This window comes from Saccopteryx bilineata, chromosome 3 (genome assembly GCF_036850765.1).
Source record: "Saccopteryx bilineata isolate mSacBil1 chromosome 3, mSacBil1_pri_phased_curated, whole genome shotgun sequence".
NCBI lineage: Eukaryota > Metazoa > Chordata > Mammalia > Chiroptera > Emballonuridae > Saccopteryx > Saccopteryx bilineata.
The window spans coordinates 151,011,490-151,031,553 of record NC_089492.1 but is presented as its reverse complement, the minus strand read 5'-3'; positions in this window follow the sequence as shown (position 1 = coordinate 151,031,553).

The following is a 20,064-nucleotide window of genomic DNA, read 5'->3' as shown; positions in this document are numbered from 1 at the left end:
GTGTCACTCTAGGCTGGCCATTGGAAGAATAAGCAACTACTTACAGGGTGACTTGGGAAGAAGCAAAGCCAACTTACCTATCACGTGAGTCAGCACCACTAGAATCACTATTCAAAGGACTCATGGGAAACAACTTTTCCCCTCCCCAGTTTTATTAAGAAATATTGACAGCCTGACCAGGTGGTGGCACAGTGGATAGCACATCAACCTAAAATGCTGAGGTTCCTGGTTCAAAACCCTGAGGTCACCAGCTTGAGCATGGCCTCATTGCCTTGAGAGCAGGGTGGCTAGCTTGAGCTGAGGGCTGCCAGCTTGAAGCCCAAGGTTACTGGCTTGAGCACGGGATCATCAACATCATCTCAAAGTTGCTGGCTTGAGCCCAAAGGTCACTGGCTTGAAGCCCAAGGTCTCTGGCTTGAGCAAGGGGTCACTGGCTCAGCTCGAACTCCTCAGTCAAGGCACATATAAGGAGCAATCAATGAATAACAAAAGTGATACAACTACAAGTTGATGCTTCTCATCTCTCCCCTCCCACTTTCCCTCTTCCTGTTTATCTCTCTAGACAAAAAAGAATAGGAAGGGAGGGAGGGAGGGAGGGAGGGAGGGAGGGAAGGAAGGAAGGAAGGAAGGAAGGAAGGAAGGAAGGAAGGAAGGAAGGAAGGAAGGAAGGAAGGAAGGAAGGAAGGAAAAAGAAAAAAATTCACATACATCACTATAAGTTTAAGGCATATAGCATGATGGTTTAATTTACATATATTGTGAAATAATTCCCACATAGGTTTAGCTAACATCCATCTCCTCATATAGATACAATAAAAAGAAACAAAAGGGAAAATATTTTTCTCCTTGTGATGAGAACTCTTCAGATTTACTTTCTTAACAGCTTTCCTGGCTAATCATACAACAGTGTTAGCTACAATCTTGTTGTACATCACATCCCTAGTACTTATAACTATAACTTTGTCTTATAACTATAACTTTGGACCACCTTCCTCCAAGAGCCTCCCACCTCCAACTTCTGCTTCTGGTAACCACAACTCTCTTCTCTTTTTCTGTGAGTTTGGGTATTTAGATTTCACATATGACTGTGATCATACAGTATTTGACTTTCTCTGACTTATTTCGTTTAGCGCACTGCCTTCAAGGTCCATTCATGTCATTGCAAATGGTAGTATTTCCTCATTTTTTTATGGTTGAATAATAATTTATATGACAACATTTTTATTCATTCACCCATCAATGGACATTTTAGGTGGTTTTCATATTTTGGCTTTTGTAAGTAATGCTGCTGTAACGACAGGGGTGCAGATATCTTATCAAGTTAGTGTTTTTTGAATATATTCCCAGAAGTAGAATTGTTGGGTCATATGGTGATCCTATTTTTAATTTTTTAAAGGAGCCTCTATACTGTTTTCCATAGTGGCTGCACCAATTTACAATCCCACTAACAGTGCACAGGATTCCCTTATTTTCCACATCTACACTAGCATTTATTATCTCTTGGTGTTTTTGTTTTTGTTTTGGGGGTTCTTTTTTAAGAGAAGGAATGAGAGAGGAGAAGGGAGAAAGAGATAGAAGCATCAATACATTGTTCCACCTAGTTGTGCCATTGATTGCATCACATTTATTGATTTGTGTATGTTGAACCATCTTTGCATCCCAGAGCCAAATCCCAATTGGTGATTTGGATAATGGTGAATGATCCTTATAGTGTTCAGCTGAATTTGGTTTACCAGTGTTTTACTGTGAATTTTTGCATCTATATTCATCAGGGATATTGACCTAGAGTTTTCTTTTCTAGTAGTGTTCTTTTCTGGTTTGGGTATCATAAAATGAGTTTGGGAATGTTGGCCATGTAAAATGGGTTTGGGAGTAGCCTCGTAAAGTGAGTTAGGAAGTGTTCCCTCCTCTTTGATTTTTTTTTGGAAAAAGTTTAAGGAAGACCTTTCCTCATTTTTCTTTGAATATTGATAAACTTTACCAGTGAAGCCATCTTGTATGGGACTTTTCTTTTTTGGGAAATTTTTGAATACTGACTCAATCTCCTTACTAGCAATTGGTCTGTTCAGATTTTCTATTTCTTCCTGATTCAGTCTTAGTAAGTGATAGATACAGGAATTCCAACTGCCCTCTGATGTTCCGCTTATCTGTCAGACCTCACCCTTACTGGACTATCGCCCCTGAGACAGAGGAATTCCAAGAAGCTGGTCAACCTGCCCCCAAGAAGGAGCATTCCAGAAAGCTGAAATCCTCAAACCGTAAAATGGAACATACCAGGACTTTTGCCTCAGTATCCCCTCAGGCTCTCCCAAACACAATATAACTCGCCCCTAGTCTGTAACCGGTGCTCTTCTCCCTGGGAGAAGTGCCCGGCAGGGTTCCTTTCTTCCTTTCAATAAAACCTGTTACTCTGGTCTTTTGGACTCCCATGGATTTCAACATTTGGTGCTGAAACCCAGGACAGGGTACTAACTGCCTGGATGATCCCTCTTTGCCATCCAAGCTTACAACCAGGGAAGCAATGGGCAGCGGCAGCTCGTCCTGGGCTTACTCCCTAATTCTGTTTGGACGTGTAATTGTAGGTTGATTGGCCGGCAGTCTAACCCTGTCCTGAACCCCTGCCGGACCAGAAGGTAAGGAGTTTCTCCCTTCCCCTTCCCCGGTTGGCCTCTAAATTTCTCTCTAAAAAGACCCCTTCCCGATCGGATGGTTTTCTCTGACACGCCTCACATTTTGAGGGGTTTGACTCATTCAGTCTCAGTGGACTGCACGGAAGACTAGGCGCCTAGCCAAACCTCTCCACTCTCGGACTTCTTGTCCTCGGAGCTCCCTGACAGGTGGTGACAACCTCTATCAGGGATGACTCCCCCACATGAGATTCTCTCCTCTTGGGACAGTGACAAAGGGCAGGGACGCCCCTCTTGCTCACCTGTCTTCACGGCTCTTCAGAGTCTAAGCCTTCTGACCAGACCCCGCTAGGATGTCTCATAAAAAACCTCTCCAAACTCGGTCTCTCAGACCTCAAATTGAAGAAATTAATCTTCTATAACACGGCATGGCCTCAATACAGACTAGACAATGACTCCCATTGGCCTGAAAACGGGACATTCAATTGCACTATCCTAAGAGATCTTGACAATTTCTGCCACTGGACGGGAAGGGCATCAGAGATTCCTTACATGCAGGGTTTCTTCTCCCTTCTCTCCTGTCCTTAATTTCTGTGCCTTCTGTTCTACACTCAGGCCAAAGAAACCTCACCTAGAACCTCTGCTCCTAATCTTTCCTTCTCCATGGACTCCCAATTCTCTCCCTCCTGCCTGACCCCTGAGGGCACTCCTCTCTCGGGACCCCTCTCTGGTCCCTCTGCAAATCTCTTTACTGGAGTCTCTTCCCTCCAAGAACCCCCTCCCTTCACAGAAATCTGTTTCTCATTCACCTGCAAATCCAGTCTCTCTTTTTCCTCTCCTGCTGGCCAGGAGCCCCTCCCTTCTCCACTGTGTTCTTCATCCCCTCCCCCCCTCCTTAGAAGCTGTGGCTCTGGCTGTGGTGCCTGTCTCTTCTCTGACTCCTCCTCCCTCCTTATAAACTGCAGTTCTGCCTGTCTCTTCTCTGACCCCTCCTCCCTCCTTACAAACTGTGACTGTGGGCCCTGGCTGGTTAGCTCAGTGGTAGAGCGTCGGCCTGGCGTGCAGAAGTCCCGGGTTCGATTCCCGGCCAGGGCACACAGGAGAAGTGCCCATCTGCTTCTCCACCCCTCCCCCTCTTCTTCCTCTCTGTCTCTCTCTTCCCCTCCCGCAGCGAGGCTCCACTGGAGCAAAGATGGCCCGGGCGCTGGGGATGGCTCCTCGGCCTCTGCCCCAGGCGCTAGAGCATCGCCCCCTGGTGGGCAGAGCGTCGCCCCTGGTGGGCGTGCCGGGTGGATCCTGGTCGGGTGCATGCGGGAGTCTGTCTGACTGTCTCTCCCCATTTCCGGCTTCAGAAAAATACAGAAAAACAAAACAAAACAAAACTGTGACTGTGCCTCTTTCCTCCTCGCCCCCACCCCTCTCCTCAGAGCTCTAAATCCTTTTGACTCCTCTGACCATGTGGCGCCACACCAATACTTTAACCTCCTTCTCCTCCTTCTCCTCCTGCAGATTCTGACCCTCCTTTCCATACAGCTGTTCACACTGTCCATCCATCCGTGTTCTCTCTTCCTTCCCTCTATACTGGCAACTCCCTGCCATCTTAAAAAAACTTTAAAAAGCAGAGTTGTCTATTGAGCTGTGTGAATAAGTAATCCGTCTTGTCTCTTTGTTTTGTCAGAAAATACCTCTAGTATAATTTTAATTGAAATAAGTAAAGCGCACTCATTTAAATTCCTTAATTCATAATTTGTAAAAATCTTTGTTTAATGTGTAACTGTGTCTGTTTCTAAGGCCTTAAACCAATAATTACCCACCTCTTAAGTCAGGCTTACTCATCCTCATGGACTATCCCTGAAATACCCCCATCCTTCCTGTTTGAAAATATTCAGGGGCTTATCGCCTTACACCTAATCAATGAGGCGATAGTTCTTCTCCATCCAGTAGTCCCTAATCTCTACAAGTTATTGTCACACATTCCCTCAAACACCACTCACTTCACAATCCTAGACCTCAAGAATGTCTTCTTTACCATTCCTCTACACCCTGACTCTTACTTTCTGTTTACATTTACCTTTATTAAACTGACCCGGACACTAATGCAGCCCAGCAATTTAAGTGGACTGTCTTACTCCAGGGGATCAGAAACAGCCCACACCTGTTTCGGCAGGCACTAGCTCAGGATTTAGCAGCATGCAATCTCAAAACTAGTACTCTCTTACAATATGTAAATAACCTACTCCTCTGCAACCCCTCCCTGCCTGCCTCAAGGAGACACACTGCCACCCTTCTTAAATTCCTCGCCATGAAGGGATATTGTGTCTTCTCTGCTAAGGTTCACCTTCATTTTCAGTCCGTAGCCTATCTGGGCATCGCCTTAACCCCCACCACCTGAAATCTCACCCTAGATCAAACTCAGACCCTCCACAGTCTCCAACCACCTACCACCACAGATCAAAACTTTTCTTTCCTCGGTCTAACAGGCTTCTTTAAACACTGAATTCCCCTGACCTGTGGTGGCGCAGTGGATAAAGCGTCGACCTGGAAATGCTGAGGTCGCCGGTTCGAAACCCTGGGCTTGCCTGGTCTCAAGGCACATATGGGAGTTGATGCTTCCAGCTCCTCCCCCCTTCTCTTTCTCTCTCCTCTCTAAAAAAATGAATAAATTAAACACTGAATTCCCAATTTTGCTTAGTCAAGCTCCTCAGTGAGATCTTCTGAGCATGGCTTTTAAGGTCTATAATGGCCAAGGAAGTAACAGAAAAGGCAAATAAGGCCCAAAAGAAGTCAAGAAATGCCAGCTTTTGGCATATGCTCTTAAAGGCTCCCACACCCTAAAGGGCTTCATAGGATTCCATCAGGGCCCTGCTCCAGAGTGGAAAGAAAGGTCATTGAACTTCATGAAGCCTGGCAGGTTTCCCGGCCCCATCAAGGGACACATCATTGCTGTGGAAAGAGGGGAAACAAGAAGGTAAGCTGCCTCCTTGCTCCATGGAGGAGGGTTCAGTCTCTTCTAGCCCTGCTCCAGCTACCTGTGACCTGACCTTGCTCAGCATGCTGGGAATTGCCACTGAAGGCCCAAGGATATCATTCACGAGCCTAAGGTATTTCTTCCAAATAGAAGATAAACTGATTTCATTTCTTGTAAACACAAGGGCCATCTACTATGCCTCGCTTGAATATTTGAGTTTTATTTATCCCTTGAAGATCTCTACTGTGGGTATTGACAGTCTGATTTTGTTACTTTAATGTATAGTAATCTCCTTTATTCCTCTTGTCTCAATGCCCCATACCTATTGTAGGCTGGGACCTGCTGCTAATTTCAGCTAGAAGCAGTGGTCACTAGGACTTAAACTCTAACTGCAAAGTGTAGAAATGTAACCACCCTTTCCCCAAGTACTTGCAGGATTTACAGGTTACTCAGCAGACTGTTCAAAGACTGTCCAAGAGATGCTTCCAGCATTACATCACCCAAGGACTGACTTTCATGTGGACAGGTGCACACCGTGATCCTGACAACTCCCACTACTGCTAAGGGTGACTCTTTCCTCCACCCTGACCATCTGGAACTCAGAAACAGAGAAACAAAACCAACCCCTTGTCCTTCTATTCTCTATTCACCTCTCAACCTGCCTCACCCAATCAGGGGCTTTCTACTCGTATGGGACCAACACCTATATGTGTCTCCCTATTAATTGGACAAAAACCTGTACCCTAGTCTATCTCACTCCAAATATCAACCTAATCCCACCTCATGAGCCTCTTCCAGTTCCTAGTACACTACCCATCAATCTAAGGACCAAACGAGCTGTACAGGTAATCCCTCTCCTTGTTGCTTTAAGAATTTCTAAAAAAGTAGGTCTTGGACAGGGGGACTGGCCACTTCCCTATTTTATTCCTACTCTCTCTCTCTCACTCTCTCTAAAGCCCAGAGAATTCGTAAACATGGAATCAGTGGTTTCGTACAAACTGGGTGTCTTGACTATTGCCTTCCATTGGTCTACTCACTCTCCTATTTATTTTTCTAACTTTTGGACCCTGCCTCTTACGTTTGTTCACTAGTTTCTTACAAAACCACATACAGACCTTTGCCAATCAGAAAATTGGAAAAATCTACCTAACCCTACACACCAACCCTGAAACCTGCCCTCGTGAAACAGAAAAATCTGAAATCCTATATCAGCAAACCTCCTAAATTCTATCTTTCAACCCCTACAGGTCCCCTAACCCTAAAGCTCTCCTGTATCCTTGAAGAAGTAGGAGAATGAATAGCATTCACCTCTTAATGTTTCTCGGTCTTTTTACCCTTCAAATAGTAAGGGGACAAGATCGCTTGGTCTTCTTGGCTGAAGAGGAGCCTACAAACGGACATGAAACACTTCTTTTAGCTCAAGCTAACTGCTCTCTCCAGGGCTGCCAGGAAAGAATATCTCTAACTTTACCATGGAAGAACTTTCACCCCCTGCTATACAACTCTCCTTATCTCTGCATTCCTGATCTCCAAATACTTGCCCCTTCTTTATCAAGTTCCTACAGGCCTGGGTGAGAGAAATCTCTAGGATTACCTACAATCAAATGCTCCTACACTCGTATCTCCAATACCCCAAGGAGAACTTCATGAGGGAAATATCAAATAGGTAGGGATGACAGCAGGAAGAAGCCGCCCCTCAGCCCGAGAAGTTCGTTCCTGAATGTTCTCCAAACCACCTTCCTTTTAAACCACACATATTCAGTCCTTCTAAAACTTACACCAACAGGTTCTCTGTCTCTAAAAATCTCCACATGTCCTCCCATTCGAGAGGAATCAGACCAGCACGTCTCATGAGACTCATCCAGGAGACCATGTATCACCATGTCACCCTGTTCAATCAGCATTCGCAGCAAGCAACTAACAATTATTACCTCGCAAATTTTTTTACTTCCTCACTCAGGTGTTCGAGGACATCGCCTGGTTCAGACCTCACAGCATGGAAATTGATGACTTCCTTAACTGGATGGGGGACTTGGCTTGGCAAGGTTCCCTTCTTGAGTTCTCTCCAGAAGAAGCAATAATTTTCCAATTTTTTCTCCTCTTTCTCCTTGTCACCCCTCACCGTATATTATAAAATTAATAACTGCCTTTCTTTTATATGTAACCACAGAGTTGAAAAATGATAGATGCAGGAATTCCAAACTGCCCTCTTGATGTTCCGCTTATCTGTCAGACCTCACCCTTACTGGACTATCGCCCCTGAGACAGAGGAATTCCAAGAAGCTGGTCAACCTGCCCCAAGAAGGAGCATTCCAGAAAGCTGAAATCCTCAAACCATAAAATGGAACATACCAGGACTTTTGCCTCAGTATCCCCTCAGGCTCTCCCAAACACCTTATAATTCGCCCCTAGTCTGTAACCGATACTCTTCTCCCCAAGAGAAGTGCCTGGCAGGGTTCTTTTCTTCCTTTCAATAAAGCCTGTTACTCTGGTCTTTCAGATTCCCATGGATTCCAACAGTAAGTTAAATGTTTCTAAGAGTTTTATCATTTGTTATAGGTTGTCCAGTTTGTTGGCATATAATTATTCATAGTAGCCTCTTATGATCCTTTGAATTTCTCTGATATCAGTTGTAATGTCTCCTTTTTCATTTATAATTTTGTTGAATTGGTTCCTTTCTCTTTTTTCCTTGGTTACTCTAGCTAAGGATTTGTCACTGTGTTTATATTTTGAAAAAAACAACTCATTATTTGGTTAATCTTTTCTATTGTTTTTCTGTTCTCTATTTTATTTATTTCACTCTAATCTTTTCTAGAATTGTTATTTTATTTATTCATTTTTTAGAGAGGAGAGAGAGAGGGAGAGATGGAGAGCGAGAGAGAGAAAGAGAGAGGAGGAGCAGGAAGCATCAACTCCCATATGTGCCTTGACCAGGCAAGCCCAGGGTTTCGAACCAGTGACCTCAGCATTTCCAGGTCGACGCTTTATCCATTGCGCCACCACAGGTCAGGCTCGCTCTAATCTTTATTATTTCCTTTCTTCTGCTAACTTTGAGCTTAGTTTGTTCTTCCTTTTCCAGTTCCTTAAGTAGTCAAGTTAGGTTGTTTATTTGGAATCTTTTTTTTTTTTTCTGAAGCTGGAAACGGGGAGAGACAGTCAGACAGACTCCCTCATGCGCCCAACCGGGATCCACTCGGCACGCCCACCAGGGGCGATGCTCTGCCCACCAGGGGGCGATGCTCTGCTACAACCAGAGCCACTCTAGCACCTGGGACAGAGGCCAAGGAGCCATCCCCAGTGCCCGGGCCATCTTTGCTCCAATGGAGCCTCAGCTGCGGGAGGGGAAGAGAGAGACAGAGAGGAAGGAGGGGGGGTGGAGAAGCAAATGGGCACTTCTCCTGTGTGCCCTGGCCGGGAATCAAACCCGGGTCCCCCGCACACCAGGCCGACACTCTACCACTGAGCCAACTGGCCAGGGCCTATTTGGAATCTTTGTTGCTTATTAATGAATATCCCTCTTAGAGCTCAAAACCTCTAACATAAAGATAGCTGCCGCTGCTTCTTTTGGTTACCATTTACTTGAAATGTCTTTTTCCATCCCTTCACTCTCAGTCTGTCTGTATGTGTCTTTAAGGCTAAAGTGAGTCTCTTATAGGCAGTTTATTGTTGGATTTTTTTAATCCATTCAGTCATTCTGTATCTTGGAGAGTTTAATCTTTTCAAAGTAATTTTTTTTGAACAAGAAAAGATCATCTGAAATTAGTTTTAATTTCCTAGAAACATTAAAAAAATTTTAATTTAGTTTCAGCCTTGAGCTCATACTGTTGAAAGTAAAGAAGGAACAAGGGTTATCAGAGTGTTTCATTTATTTTATTTAGAAATTAGCCTGACGAGGTGGTGGCACAGTGGAGAGAGCATCAGACTGGGATGCGGAGGACCCAGGTTCGAGATCCCAAAATTGCCAGCTTGAGTGTGGGCTCATCTGGTTTGAACAAAGCTCACCAACTTGGACCCAAGGTCGCTGACTTGTCAAGGGGTTACTTGGTTTACTGTAACCCCACATTCAAGGCACATATGAGAAAGCAAACAATGAACAACTAAAGTGCCACAACGAAAAACTGATGACTGATGCTTCTCATCTCTCTCCGTTCCTGTCTGTCTGCCCCTATCTATCTCTCTCTCTGACTGACTCTCTGTCAAAAAAAAAAAATTATAGAAATTAAATTTAATGGGGTGATATTGGTCTAAAAGAACACATAGGTTTCAGGTAAACATCTCTATAGTATTTGAAATGTTGATTGCTTCGTGTGCCCATTACCCAAAGTCAAATCATTTTCTGTCACCTGTATATTTGTTCCTCCTTACTCTCCCAACTCCCCCCCCCCAACATTCACTTTTTTCTATGTCCATGAGTCTCAGTTTTATATAGATAGATGATTGAGATAGATAGATAGATAGATAGATAGATAAGAACTTACTGCCTTCTGTAATTGTTCTCTGGTTATTTTGGTCAGTTGTTCCTTGTTTTTTAGCCACTGTCTTTTTGTGTATTTGATGTCTTTTGGTGTCAGTATGTTTTGACTTTATTGCAGGGGTCCCCAAACTTTTTACACAGGGGGCCAGTTCACTGTCCCTCAGACCGTTGGAGGGCCGGACTATAAAAAAAATTATGAACAAATCCCTATGCACACTGCACATACCTTATTTTAAAGTAAAAAAAAAAACAAAACAGGAACAAATACAATATTTAAAATAAAGAACAAGTAAATTTAAATCAACAAACTGACTAGTATTTCAATGGGAACTATGCTCCTCTCACTGACCACCAATGAAAGAAGTGCTCCTTCTGGAAGTGCGGTGGGGGCCGGATAAATGGCTTCAGGAGGCCGCATGCGGCCCGCAGGCTGTAGTTTGGGGACCCCTGCTTTATTGTGTTCTTTTATGGAATTGCTACAAGATTTTCCTTAGTAGTTACCATGAATCTTATATAAAATATCTTAAACTTTTATCACCCTATTTTAAACTGATAACAACTTTAGTGGAATCAAGCCTGAGTGTGGACTGAATTCCCTAGGCAGGTAAGGCCAGTGGTTTCTCTCTGCAGACAGAGGAAGCTGTGGGCTGTGCTGCCCAGTGACACTGGGCATAAGGCTGTTGAGTGGGTTATGCAGGTTCCCATGTGCTCTGGTTTGGCTCCTTGGTATGACTGATTAGACTCTCTGCCTGCATGCAGCAGGAGAAGCAGCTCTAAGACCAGTGAAACTGTTTGTTGTCTTAACTTAAGCTGACCTTCACTTCAAGTTCCCTGGCCAAGTAGGTCCACCGGCTTTGCTGTGCCAGCCATCGTCTCTGCCCTTCTCTCAGCTTGAGTGCTGCTGGGTTGCACAGCTTCCTGGAGTTGTCACCAGCCCTTCTGGTCAGGGAGGCCCAGAAGACACTCTCTACAGAGGTGGGGCTATGTCTCAGCCTTCTCGCCTGACTAGGAGGGGAAAAGGCTGGGTGTTACCCTTAGTCTTGTGTATGAATTAATCCACTATCTGTGTGTAGCCTGGAAACCCTCCTTGCCCAACACTGCCTTTTTCTGGGGGTAATCAGCTCTGCTGATTGCTTCTTGGCTCAAGCATTGCTGCACCACAAAGCTTCCAGGAGTTATAAGCAACCCTTCTGGTTAGATGAGGCTAGAAGATACTCTCCACAGCAGGTAGAGACTCAACTCCCCTTTTTGTGTGTGACAGAAACAGAGAGAGACAGAGAGAGGGACAGATAGGAACAGACAGACAGGAAGGGAGAGAGATGAGAAGCATCAATTTTTCGTTGCGGCTTCTTAGTTGTTCATTGATGGCTTTCTCATATGTGCCTTGACCGGGGGGCTACAGCAGACCAAGTAACCGCTTGCTCAAGCCAGCAACACTGGGCTCAAGCAGATGAGCCCGTGCTCAAACCTGCAACTTTGGGGTCTTGAACCTGTGTCCTCCGTGTCCCAGTCCGACACTATCCACTGTGCAATGCCTGGTCAGGCTTGACTCAGCTCCTTGACTGGGCATGGGCACACTGGACTCTAGGTCTAACAAAACTCTTCTTTGAGGATTTGAATCAGGCAGATCTACATCCTTCAAAGTTCCCTGGCCAGAGTGCATTCCAGACTTCGTTCTGCAGATAAGTAAATCCACTGGTTGGGAATACTACTTGGGCACTATAGGTATGAACTCTGTCTGCCAAGATCCATATGCTGGTTGTTGCAAGATCCTCCCTTCTCCCCCATCATAGGTTCCCAGTGGCTGAACCACACAGACTCCCCTATAATCCTGGTGGTGTAATAGCAGAGGCCCGGCTCCCACAAAGCAACTCACAATGCTGGTTGTCCTCTCTGGGTGCTCTTTCCCAACAGGAGGAACTGGAGGCTCAGGAGACCTCCCCACATGGTGCTGCACTGGCCTCGGGGAAGTGTAATGTGGCCAATGTGCAGCTACTTCTTTTACCCTTCTAATCAGTCTTGGTCTCTGAGAGGCAGGGGGCTGCTTCACCCTCAACCCTTTCAGTGCTGTCTTATTCTTGAGTAGATGTTAGTTGGCCTTCTCCTGAGAGGAACAAAGTCAGGAATGACATATGTCACCATCTTGGTTATGTCACCCTTGGAAACATAGCCTTTTAACTGGCTAAGAGATCAAGTTACTAAGAATGGACACATGCAGCACAGGGTCCCATGGAGCAGAGCTTAAGAGAACAGAAATTTTAGGACTAGAAGGAGGAAAAGAAGGGGAGACTGGGCGGGTCCATGCAAGGGCCCTCTATTGAGACCCCTGAGGTACCTGAAGCAGCTCTATTGGCCAACCTCCTTTTCTGCTCCTTTCAAGGTCCTCTGGGAGGAATGTGGAGGTCTCAAGGATACGGAGCCTGAACACAGTGTTCAGAAGAAATGAGGACAACCAGTCCCTAAAGTGAGGGCAGGCCCTGGCCGGTTGGCTCAGCAGTAGAGCATTGGCCTGGCGTGCGGGGGACCCGGGTTCAATTCCCGGCCAGGGCACATAGGAGAGGTGCCCATTTGCTTCTCCACCCCCCCTCCTTCCTCTCTGTCTCTCTCTTCCCCTCCCGCAGCCAAGGCTCCATTGGAGCAAAGATGGCCCGGGCGCTGGGAATGGCTCCTTGGCCTCTGCCCCAGGCGCCGAGTGGCTCTGGTCGCGGCAGAGCGATGCCCCAGAGGGGCAGAGCATTGCCCCCTGGTGGGCAGAGCATCGCCCCTAGTGGGCGTGCCGGGTGGATCCCGGTCGGGCGCATGCGGGAGTCTGTCTGACTGTCTCTCCCCGTTTCCAGCTTTGGAAAAATACAAAAATAAATAAATAAATAAATAAATAAAATAAAGTGAGGGCAAAACACTGAATGATGTTAAGTTAAAAAGGCCAGTAGCCACAAGAGCTCAAATGCTACCTCTCCAAACCCAGTACACATCCCTGGGCCAGGCAGGTAACCTCAGCCTTGGTTTCTTCATCTGAAAAATGAAAGTTGTAACAGTGCCGCCCAGCCTGCTGTGAAGAGAAAATGAGGTAATGTTGGTGGGAGCAATTTTTATACTGAAAATGGATTATTCTTCTGTAGTTTATTTTCAATTCTTCCTGGGGCCAGTTCTGTCTTTTATAATAAACTCTTTTTTTTTTTTTTTTGTATTTTTCTGAAGTTGGAAATGGGGAGGCAGTCAGACAGACTCCCGCATGTGCCCAACCGGGATCCACCTGGCATGCCCACCAGGGGGCGATGCTCTGCCCATCTGGGGCATTGCTCTGTTGCAACCAGAGCCATTCTAGCGCCTGAGGCAGAGGCCACAGAGCCATCCCCAGCACCCGGGCCAACTTTGCTCCAATGGAGCCTTGGCTGCGGGAGGGGAAGAGAGAGACAGAGAGGAAGGAGAGGGGGAGGGGTGGAGAAGCAGATAGGCGCTTCTCCTGTGTGCCCTGGCTGGGAATTGAACCCAGGACTCCTGCACGCCAGGCCGACGCTCTACCACTGAGCCAACTGGCCAGGGCCTATACTAAACTTTCAACTGATGCTCTTTAAAATGGATTTACCTCCTGACCAGGTGGTGGCGCAGTGAATAGAGCATCGGGCTGGGATGCCGAGGACCCAGGTTCGAGACCCTGAGGTCGCCAGCTTGAGTGCGGGCTCATCTGGTTTGAGCAAAAGCTCACCAGCTTGGACCCAAGGTTGCTGGCTCGAGCAAGGGGTTACTCGGTCTGCTGAAGGCCCGCAGTCAAGGTACATATGAGAAAGCAATCAATGAACAACTAAGGTGTCGCAATGTGCAACGAAAAACTAATGATTGATGTTTCTTCTCATCTCTCCGTTCCTGTCTGTCTGTCCCTGTCTATCCCTCTCTCTGACTGTCTCTGTCTCTGTAAAATAAAATAAAATAAAATAAAATAAAATAAAATAAAATAAAATAAAATATAATAAAATGGATTTACCTATGCATGTTTAAAACATTTAAATGGGCCCTGGCCGGTTGGCTCAGCGGTAGAGCGTTGGCCTAGCGTGTGGAGGACCCGGGTTTGATTCCCGGCCAGGGCACACAGGAGAAGCACCCATTTGCTTCTCCACCCCTCCGCCGCGCTTTCCTCTCTGTCTCTCTCTTCCCCTCCCGCAGCCAAGGCTCCATTGGAGCAAAGATGGCCCGGGCGCTGGGGATGGCTCTGTGGCCTCTGCCTCAGGCGCTAGAGTGGCTCTGGTCGCAACATGGCGACGCCCAGGATGGGCAGAGCATCGCCCCCTGGTGGGCGTGCCGGGTGGATCCCGGTCGGGCGCATGCGGGAGTCTGTCAGACTGTCTCTCCCTGTTTCCAGCTTCAGAAAAATGAAAAAAAATAAAATAAAATAAAATAAAATAAATAAAACATTTAAATGGCAGTTCTTCAAAGAATAGTAACGAGTTTGGATAGGATCCTTTCAACCTCTTCAGTATCCCTTTTGACAATGGGGAGTCAGGTGAACTGATAGGCCCAAACTCCTAGAGGAGTTGACCAAAGGAAGTAATGATCAGTAGCAGTGTTGCTGGGAAGGCCTCTCAGTCCACCAGGGCTGCTGCCTTCTAATCCATCTCATCCTGGCACCAAAGGAAGGGCTCATTGAGGGGATGGGCTTTACTAGAGTCCCACCAGTAGCATTAGTCAGTTTAGCATGCCTCCACCATGCTCCTACTTGAGGAACCAAGCAGGGGATCATTAATGCATTATTCATGATGACAATGAAAACTCAGTTCCCCAGAGGGGTAGGAGTGGGTTTTAACCCATGACAGGGCTACTGCAGAATAAAGAGAAATGGCCAAACTCAGGCCCACACACTGGGCTGGGGCTCAACCAATATTTGAGTTTGGATCTTAAGGTCAACATCCTCCAAACCTCGTGCGTGCATGCGCGCATGCGTGCACGTGCCCCCCCCCCCCCCACACACACACACACTCGGCTGCACACCAAGGGCACATCTGTTCTCAAAGCAAAATGTGATGAAGAATAATCATAGATGGCAGTTATGAGCAGAGTGCTTTCAGAATACATACCTGCAGAGCTTCAGTTTTTAGAAGATCTTCAATGCTTAAGTGGCTAAGCAGTCACGATGTGTTCTGGGTTCAAATGTTGGCACCACTCCCTTCTGTCCACATGCCTTTGGCAAGTAGTTTCTTCCCACTGAACCTCAGTGTACTCCTCCGTAAAATGGACGTCCTCGTGAAGGTGAAAATTCAGTGACTTAGTACATGTGAAGTCATTGGCATAGACCCACGGCGGAAAGGGAAACTGCGTCTGTCCCTAGCAACCTGTGAGGCCAGCACGACCGCACACTGGAGACTGACGCTGCGGGGCTAGGCGCGCACAGACCACGTGGCAGGTTGCGCACGCAGCCTTCCGGGGCTGGCTCTGGGTGGTGTACGGGTGAATTTCCTCACGAGCCAGCAGCTGGAGCTGGAGGTCAGTTTCCTGTCAAGATCGACGTTGAGGCACAGGGAGACCCCTTCTGGCCCTGGAGGTAGGGATTCATGTCTCTCCCTTTCTCACCTGGCCCCATCCTGCCATTCCTGCATCCTCCTCTACTCCTTTATACCTGGGTCAAGGAAGCCTGCACCCCCTTCCTGTCCTCACTGGCTGGCCCAGTCCTCTGAAATCTGTGCTGGCATTTCCAGGTGCTTTCCCTGGCCCTTGGGCCCCAGCCTTTCTGTCCTGGATGCTGAAGGCGACCGACCCTGTACGGGCCAGCCATGCAACTCAAATAGTAGGACGCCAGCTCCATTTACAGTTGAGTTAACTGGCACAGGAATCTCCGTCCTGTGATGGGCACACAGTAAACGGCCCAGCTAGAGTTCCTGTCTGTCCCAGGCCCGGCACCTATTTGGTACTTTCAGGAATCCCATTGTTCAGCCCTTGTGTGTTTGCCGTTTACTGTGACCCTGCCTAACCCAGACCAACACCGGCCAGGCCCTCCTCTTCTGGGCAGCACATGCCCAAGGCATAGTTGACATGGTTGGGGTGATACTTTCTTCAAACTAATTTGAGAATCGCTTTATGTTCTGGTTGATTTGGTGTTTTTGTTGTTGTTGTCTTATTTCCCAGTGTTCCTCAGACACAAAGGGTAGCTGCTGTTCTTTTCTCCAGAAGTACTTTCTGTTCCTAGTCCCTCCCCAGTTTAATGGATGTGCAGTTTATGATACTTGAGACTGTTTGAATTTTATTTGTGGAAAAAAAAACTTATCTAGTTTCATTTTTCAGATTGCGAGTTGAGTCCTTGCTGACCAGAGTGGCTGCCCTCAGTTAAATTCCTAAGTTATTAAATATTTGTTTAAACAGGCAGACATAAAGCATGTTGTTAGGAATAAGGCATCTTTAAAAAGCAGTATTTGTAAAAACAGGACAGTTGTAATGTTCTGAGTTAATCATGGACCTTTTTTTAAAAAAAAGGCTTGAAGCACTTTGGATTCCATAATTATTTGGCATCATCACTACACTTTAAGACAGGTTATGTTATTTTTCTTGTAGCCAGCAAAGAATAAAAGAAGTGAGGTGAAGTCACACTGTGAGATGGTACTGGAGGGTGGAAGAATTGGGGAGGGAGGCTGAGGTTAAAGGTGTGGGCTTGGGCTTGCCCATTTGGGGAGGCCCTGGCCCTGCAGTACAATGTGTCAGGCATACAGAGCTACAGCCCCTGTACTGGATTAGAATGGAGCAGGTGTGGCCAATGTCTGAGATGGTTTCAGCCCTTATCCTGGAGAGAATGAGTGAGATTGAGGAGGTACAGTTCCTGGCTGGTTGAGTGTTGGCGGCTTGGGAGGGGGAGGGTGGAAGGACAAGTGAAATTGAGATGTTGAGTGAGTTTCCCTATTTGACTAGGGGGGCTTGATATCATGTTTGTCCCCTCCTATGTTCCTTTCTCGACACCTAACACAATGCTTAGAGCATGACAGACTAACTAAATTATCAGTTTAAATTGAGTCTAGGGAATGAAACTTATTCTAGATGCATCTTTGTTTACATTGGACCAGCTATGAGTTGAGCTGGGTCCCACAGTAGAGAGTGTCCTCTTTTGTGTTTCATTAAGCTGTCAGCTTTTTGTTTTTCTTGGTGGCACAGAACATCCTGGTGCCTTAACATCAGTGGCATCTTAAGTCTGATGCAGCCCTGTGTTCATTGCAACATGATGAAGTAATGTAGTTAACTGTGGCCTTGGTCCAGTGGTGGCAGATTTCAGGGTTACAGACTCAAGCAAAACAGGTGACCTATTATCAGACTGTGGCCTTCTACTGTCCTTCATTTTTTTCTTTGAAATTGCTAATGTTTTCAAGGAATGTAAGGGAGGGGGTTGGGAAAAGGCCAGAGCAGTAGGTACAAGTATGAAGAATTTATTACTCTGTAGGTTGGAGAGGGAAGAAACAGCTGGTGGGTGTGTCTCCTTTCCAGCTAAAATTGGACAGCCATAGCCACAGCAATCAGATAGGAAAAAGAAATAAAAGACATTCAAACTCTATCATCAACAAACAATAAGTATTGGTGAGGATGTGGAGAAAAGGGAATTCCCTGTTGGGACTGCAGATTGGTGAAGTCACTGTGAAAACAGTGTAGAGGTTCCTCAAAGAATTAAAAATAGAACTATTATAAGACCCAGCAGTATCACTTCGGATATTTATCTGAAGAACTGAAAACACTAATTCAAAAATATATATGCAGCCCTGTGCTCATTGCAACATTATTTACAATAGTTGAGCTATGGAAGCAACCCAGGTATCCATCAATAGACAATATATAAAATGAAATATTACTTGGCCATTAAAAAGAATGAAGTCTTACCATTTGTGACAGGACGGATGGAGCTAGCAGGTATTATGCTGAATGAAATGAGTCAGAGAAAGACAAAACCATATGATTTCCCTTATATGTGGAATCTAATAAACAAAATAAACAAAACAGAAACAAACTCGTAGATACAGAGGACAAACTGATGGTTGCCAGATGGGAGAGCAGTAGGAAGGCTGAGTGAAAAGGGTAGAAGGATTGAGCCTGACCAGTAGTGGCACAGTGGATAGAGCATTGACCTGGGACGCTCAGATCCCAGGTTTGAATTCCTGAGATTGCTGGCTTGAGCACGGGCTCATCTGGCTTCAGTGCAGGGTTGCCAGCTTGAGCCCAAAGGTCACTGGCTTGAAGCCCAAGGTCGCTGGCTTGAGCAAGAGAGTCACTGGCTCAGCTTGAGCCCCCCTCCCTGGTCAAGGCACATATGAGAAGCAATCAATGAACAACTAAAGGGATGCAACTATGAATTGATGCTTCTCATCTGTCTCCCTTCCCGTCTCTCTTGCTTGCTCACTCTCTCACAAGAAAAAAAAAGAGAGAGATAAAGGGATTGAGAAGTAAAAATTGGTAGTTACAATATAATTAGGAGGATGTGAAAGTACAGTATAGGGATTACAGTCAATAATGTATGTTATCAGGTGGGTACTGGGCTTATCAGGTGCATCATTTTATAAGTTATATACATGTCTACTCACAATGCTGTACACTGGAAACTAATGTAATATTGAATGTCAACTGTAATTGAAAAAAATTTTAAATTCAGAAAAAGGAATATTAAACTAGAAAATATCGGACTACCATATAACCACTGGTAGATCAGTACTTCTGAATGAAACATGCTTTGCAACAGCCAGGTTTAACTACCCACTGGACAAGCAGCCCTGGCCCATGAGCCTGCTCATGATATGCCAATCTGAATACACCTATTGGGACAGTGTTATCCAGGTTCCACCATCCACTGGAATCTATCACAGTCCTCATTCAATTGCTTTTTAAGTTACTGGTTTTCAAAGCCAGCCTAGAGGCCTTATTTCTCTCCACACCCTATTCCTTTTTAACCCTTGGCTTGCAGAATGAGCTATAGTGACTCAATCCAGTTATAAATTTGAATCTGCCTATATCAATCCACTTTTTTTTTTTTTACAGAGACAGAGAGAGAGTCAGAGAGAGGGATAGATAGGGACAGACAGGAATGGAGAGAGATGAGAAGCATCAATCATCAGTTTTTCGTTGTGGCACCTTAGTTGTTCACTGATTGCTTTCTCATATGTGCCTTGACCGTGGGCCTTCAGCAGACTGAGTAACCCCTTGCTCTAGCCAGAGACCTTGGGTCCAAGTTGGTGAACTTTGCTCAAACCAGATGAGCCTGTGCTCAAGCTAGCGACCTCGGGTCTTGAACCTGGGTCCTCCGCATCCCAGTCCAACGCTCTATCCACTGCACCACCGCCTAATCAAGTTCAACCTACTTCTTTAACTATGCTGCCAGAGAGCCTCACTCTCTAAGCCACAGGGTTTTAGAATCCCAGTGGGCACAGCAGCAGGCTTCTGTGCTGGGTTTGCTGTTTAAACAGCCGAGCAGATCCCAGCATGGGGAGAGCTTAAAAGGTGAGAATCACCTGTAAACACAGAGCCAAAGTTGACCTGCTTTGTTTCCAGAGAAGACATGGGCCCTCTGGATGAACAGATTTGACTCTGATCCCCATCTTTGTCCTGGCTGACCTTAGTATTTCTGTTATTATAGAATGAAATGCTTTGAGCATGCAAAACATCTTTTCTCAGCCCACACCAACGTCATCAAGGGGTGGTTTGTATAGAAGCATGACTGGCTTCCAAGTGAATATAAACTTTGCTTGAGAATGCTGCCCCTGCCCCCACCAGTTTGCCTGTTTTATTTTTTTAATCTCTGATGTGACTTTGGGAATGTTTTTATGGTAAATGTCAATGGTCTTCCAAATTTCATTTTGATTTGTGAGAACTACTGATTGTCACTGTAAGATTTTTGAATAATTTGAAATTATTAAAAACAAACAGCCTGACCTGTGGTGGCACAGTGGATAAGACCTTGACCTAGAATGCTGAGGTCACTGGTTCAAAACCCCAGGCTTGCTCGGTCAAAGCACATACAAGAAGTACAGTAATTACAACTATTT